General features: G+C 38.6%; 1 long non-coding RNA gene across 1 annotated transcript; it reads left to right on the forward strand.

The window, feature by feature from the left end:
- The first annotated feature begins 496 nt into the window (after positions 1-496).
- LOC129047730 (uncharacterized) lies at positions 497-5584 on the forward strand. Its single transcript, XR_008509493.2, has 4 exons — positions 497-639; positions 808-893; positions 1419-1544; positions 5450-5584. It is a non-coding gene; the product is annotated as an uncharacterized LOC129047730 (long non-coding RNA).
- The last annotated feature ends 380 nt before the right edge of the window (positions 5585-5964 follow it).

The following is a 5964-nucleotide window of genomic DNA, read 5'->3' on the forward strand; positions in this document are numbered from 1 at the left end:
CCCTCGTGAGTGGGAATTAGTGCCCTTATAAAATGGCTTGAGGAAGTGTGTTTGCCCCTTTCACCTCTCTGCTCTTCCACTATATGAAGACACAGTAGCAAGGGACCATTTTGGAAGCAGAGAACAAGCCTTCACCAGACACTGAATCTGCTGGTGCCCTGATTTTGGACTTCCCAGCCCCAAGAACTGTGAGAAATAAATTTCTGTTCTTTATAAATTACTGCGTCTAAGATGTTTTGTTATAGCAGCCTGAACAGACAGAGACAGCTTGGGACAGGATTAGTTATCCTAGCTGGGGTAAGCAGAACATGACAAACTATGAAGAATAAATATAACCAGCATGGTTTCATGACCAGTTTCAGAAATGAGGACTGTCCTAGCTATACATATTTTGTTTCTAGCTTTATTGTGTGTATTTTATATATTAATCAATAATTTATTTCTCCTTGCTTAAATTACAGAATATCAAAAGAGGACTCATTGAGAAAAGAAATGAGAAATACTCAGAGAAAATATAGAATAACTTAATAAGTTTTTGTTTTTCATTTTGGGAAATAGAAGGAGAAAATATAGAATAACTTCGGAAATTTTTGTTTTTCATTTTGGGAAACAGAGTGAGCACATCTTTGATTATACAAGGTATAGTTGTATATGTTAGCCATAAGCCTTTATTTCTGTTATTTGAAAATTTATATATGGGTAGAGAAATGTGTATAACTCCTAAGTTGATAAAGGGTTGCATAGCATTGGACTACTTTCAACTATACATCACCCTCGATACCTTCTATATTTTCTTTTGAATTGCAGAGAAGAAGTCTGGCTGTGCATTTCACAGAATTACTTTGCTTACGTGATTCTAGCAATTGTGAAAGATTTGAAAGTGGAAGAGAAAGGTAAGTCATTATTTCCACAGCAGCAATAGACAGCCAAAATGATCTGCAACAGCTTCCCTTGACTTTGAGGAATTTTCCTAAAATTAGGCATTTATGGGGCTTTCCATGGATTCCAGTCAGACTTTTAAGAATCATTGAAGTACTGCAGACATCTAAAATCACCAGAACTGGCTTCTATTGGTCCCATAAAGTCATGAGAATCACATATCAGTGCTGCAGGCAGTTGAGATTACTGTTGGCAGCTTCTCTATGATCCTTATACTTCCTGATTTCTCCCAAGGAGATTTTCCTGGTGTGTACTCCCTAGCTATTCCTATCATGGTGTAAGTTTCTAATTTCTTATAATAATTCTCTTTCCATTTGAAATCCCCGGAGTGATGCAGTCAATTATCAGGATATATCAACTATTTAGAAGCAAGAAAAGACCTGTTAATTAACTTAGATAGATAAAATAAAGACCAAGTACATTTTATTTACAGGAAGAATTGTCAGGCTCTTACTTAGAATCTATCTGTGTTTTTACAGATAACCCTAATAAGCTTGGTCATCTGCATCCCCAAGACACAAACAGAGGCAGCAAATTGGAAAGAAGGAAGCCACTATCTGAAGCAGAGATTCTGATAGCACCAGTGACTGGACACCATTAGCAGGGTAGTTTTGCTGACTCTTTTACATAATAGTGAATATAATAACTCAAAACATTTAGAAGTCTGGGGTCATTTAGTGGAGGAGTCAACATTTTATATAACAAAAGCCCCTAAAGGTATTGCCATATCAATCAACAATCATGATAACCTTCAAAATGAAGACAAAATTATACCACATTCAGAATAATTTATTTAAGAAACTAGGGAGATGTGTGTAATCCATTTAGGAGAATATCTTTTTCTATCAAAACTTCAAACATTCTGGCTAGCAAGACTAATAAAGAAGAAAAGAGAGAAGAATCAAATAGACACAATAAAAAATGATAAAGGGGATATCACCATCGATCCCACAGAAATACAAACTACCATCAGAGAATACTACAAACACCTCTATGCAAATAAACTAAAAAATCTAGAAGAAATGGATAAATTCCTTGACACATACACCCTCCCAAGACTAAACCAGGAAGAAGTTGAATCTCTGAATAGACCAATAACAGGCTCTGAAATTGTGGCAATAATCAAGAGCTTACCAGCCAAAAAGAGTCCAGGACCAGATGGATTCACAGCCGAATTCTACCAGAGGTACAAGGAGGAACTGGTACCATTCCTTCTGAAACTATTCCAATCAATAGAAAAAGAGGGAATCCTCCCTAACTCATTTCATGAGGGCAGCATCATCCTGATACCAAAGCCGGGCAGAGACACAACCAAAAAAGAGAATTTTAGACCAATATCCTTGATGAACATTGATGCAAAAATCCTCAATAAAATACTGGCAAACCAAATCAAGCAGCACATCAAAAAGCTTATCCACCATGATCAAGTGGGCTTCATCCCTGGGATGCAAGGCTGGTTCAATATACACAAATCAATAAATGTAATCCAGCATATAAACAGAACCAAAGACAAAAATCACATGATTATCTCAGTAGATGCAGAAAAGGCCTTTGACAAAATTCAACAGCCCTTCATGCTAAAAACTCTCAATAAATTAGGTATTGATGGGACATATCTCAAAATAATAAGAGCTATCTATGACAAACCCACAGCCAATATCATACTGAATGGGCAAAAACTGGAAGCATTCCCTTTGAAAACTGGCACAAGACAGGGATGCCCTCTCTCAACACTCCTATTCAACATAGTGTTGGAAGTTCTGGCCAGGGCAATCAGGCAGGAGAAGGAAATAAAGGGTATTCAATTAGGAAAAGAGGAAGTCAAATTGTCCCTGTTTGCAGGTGACATGACTGTATATCTAGAAAACCCCATTGTCTCAGCCCAAAATCTCCTTAGGCTGATAAGCAACTTCAGCAAAGTCTCAGGACACAAAATCAATGTACAAAAATCACAAGCATTCTTATACACCAATAAGAGACAAACAGAGAGCCAAATCATGAGCGAACTCCCATTCACAATTGCTTCAAAGAGAATAAAATACCTAGGAATCCAACTTACAAGGGACGTGAAGGACCTCTTCAAGGAGAACTACAAACCACTGCTCAATGAAATAAAAGAGGATACAAACAAATGGAAGAACATTCCATGCTCATGGGTAGGAAGAATCAATTATCATGAAAATGGCCGTACTGCCCAAGGTAATTTATAGATTCAATGCCATCCCCATCAAGCTACCAATGACTTTCTTCATAGAATTGGAAAAAACTACTTTAAAGTTCATATGGAACCAAAAAAGAGCCCGCGTCGCCAAGTCAATCCTAAGCCAAAAGAACAAAGCTGGAGGCATCATGCTACCTGACTTCAAACTATACTACAAGGCTACAGTAACCAAAACAGCATGGTACTGGTACCAAAACAGAGATATAGATCAATGGAACAGAACAGAGCCCTCAGAAATAACGCCGCATATCCACAACTATCTGATCTTTGACAAACCTGAGAAAAATAAGCAATGGGGAAAGGATTCCCTATTTAATAAATGGTGCTGGGAAAACTGGCTAGCCATATGTAGAAAGCTGAAACTGGATCCCTTCCTTACACCTTATACAAAAATTAATTCAAGATGGATTAAAGACTTAAACATTAGACCTAAAACCATAAAAACCCTAGAAGAAAACCTAGGCATTACCATTCAGGACATAGGCATGGGCAAGGACTTCATGTCTAAAACACCAAAAGCAATGGCAACAAAAGCCAAAATTGACAAATGGGATCTCATTAAGTTAAAGAGCTTCTGCACAGCAAAAGAAACTACCATCAGAGTGAACAGGCAACCCACAAAATGGGAGAAAATTTTCACAACCTACTCATCTGACAAAGGGCTAATATCCAGAATCTACAATGAACTCAAACAAATTTACAAGAAAAAAACAAACAACCCCATCAACAAGTGGGCGAAGGACACGAACAGACACTTCTCAAAAGAAGACATTTATGCAGCCAAAAGACACATGAAAAAATGCTCACCATCACTGGCCATCAGAGAAATGCAAATCAAAACCACAGTGAGATACCATCTCACACCAGTTAGAATGGCAATCATTAAAAAGTCAGGAAACAACAGGTGCTGGACAGGAGGTGGAGAAATAGAAACACTTTTACACTGTTGATGGGACTGTAAACTAGTTCAACCATTGTGGAAGTCGGTGTGGCGATTCCTCAGGGATCTAGAGGTAGAAATACCATTTGACCCAGCCATCCCATTACTGGGTATATACCCAAAGGATTGTAAATCATGCTGCTATAAAGACACATGCACATGTATGTTTACTGCGGCACTATTCACAATAGAAAAGACTTGGAACCAACCCAAATGTCCAACAATGATAGACTGGATTAAGAAAATGTGGCACATATACACCATGGAATACTATGCAGCCATAAAAAATGATGAGTTCATGTCCTTTGTAGGGACATGGATGAAATTGGAAATCATCATTCTCAGTAAACTATCGCAAGGACAAAAAACCAAACACTGCATGTTCTCACTCATAGATGGGAATTGAACAATGAGAACACATGGACACAGGAAGGGGAACATCACACTCTGGGGACTGTTGTGGGGTGGGGGGCGGGGGGAGGGATAGCATTAGGAGATATATCTAATGCTAAATGACGAGTTAATGGGTGCAGCACACCAGCGTGGCACATGTATACCTATGTAACTAACCTGCACATTGTGCACATGTACCCTAAAACTTAAAGTATAAGAATAATAAAATGAAATAAAAAATAAAAATAAAAATAAACAAAAAAAAACTTCAAACATTCTGAATCAAAATCTTGTGGGTGGGAGAGTCCAGAAAGGTACATTTGCTGGGTCACCCCTCCTCCCCATCACTCTAATATATAGCCACAGCCAGGGTTGAGAACTACTGATCCAGTCAACGATCTCTCCAGAAAATGACGCCTGGGAATAAAAATAAATCTCTAATTTTTATTCTCACCTCTCACCTCCAGCTGTCAAACATCGTCTAAGCTACTCCACTATAGCCACAGTGGCTTTTCTTTTAGATAACTGCTATCTTGTTGCCCCACACATCTGGATCCAGTTTCTCTCACATCTTGACACCAACTCCTATAGAAAGCACTCATTAGACAATCAGATAACTTTAAGATAATTATGCTATGCCTCAACTCTCTCCAATTTATACATTCTTGTCTTTTTATCACTCTGTAAACATATTCACTGGAAGTCTCTGAGATCTTTTCAGTGGTTTCCTATTCATCACTATGCTTCCTGTCTGATTCCCCATCCCTCTGTGTAACCAGCTGGGTTCCTAATTCCTGATTTATCTGCCGTATTGGATTTATCTCTAAATTACAAATACCAGCCTAGGGTTTGCCACATACTTGGTTCTCTATAAACATTTGCTGAACAGAGTCTTGGTATCTGAGCCACAGTTACCTGCAGACTCCTAATTCTAATTTAAACTTTCTGCCTCCCAGACCTTTGACATATGGTACTAAAAATTACCAGCTGGAGCCCAAACTCAAACATATAGGCATTTTACTGCATCAGGATTGGAGGACCAGAAAGGCAGGAACTAACTGGTGAATCACAGCCTGAAGAGAATATTGAAGAGGAAAGTAAGTGTTTTCCTGTGAATCAAGTCGATGATGAGGGAAGATAGAAAATGGGGGAAATGGCAAAGGAGAGGAGCTTAAAAAAAAAGAGGCCCCAAGACTATGCTATGTATTCCTGAGTCAAATTTGAACAGCTAAGATTAGGGCCATTTTGATATTTTGAAAGCTGTAGTAGCCAGTGTCCAAGATGACCCTCAGTGATCCCCATCTCCTGGTATTCACACCTTTGTGCAATCCACTCCCACATTGTACCAGGGCTGGTCTCTGCAGTCAATACCATAAGGCAAAAGTGTAAAATGTGATCTGAGGCTATGTCTTAAAAGACAGTGTGGCTTCTGCCTTGTTCTCTTTTGTGGGTCACTTTCTCTGAGGGATGC

Source organism: Pongo abelii, chromosome 13 (assembly GCF_028885655.2).
Source record: "Pongo abelii isolate AG06213 chromosome 13, NHGRI_mPonAbe1-v2.0_pri, whole genome shotgun sequence".
Classification (NCBI taxonomy): domain Eukaryota; kingdom Metazoa; phylum Chordata; class Mammalia; order Primates; family Hominidae; genus Pongo; species Pongo abelii.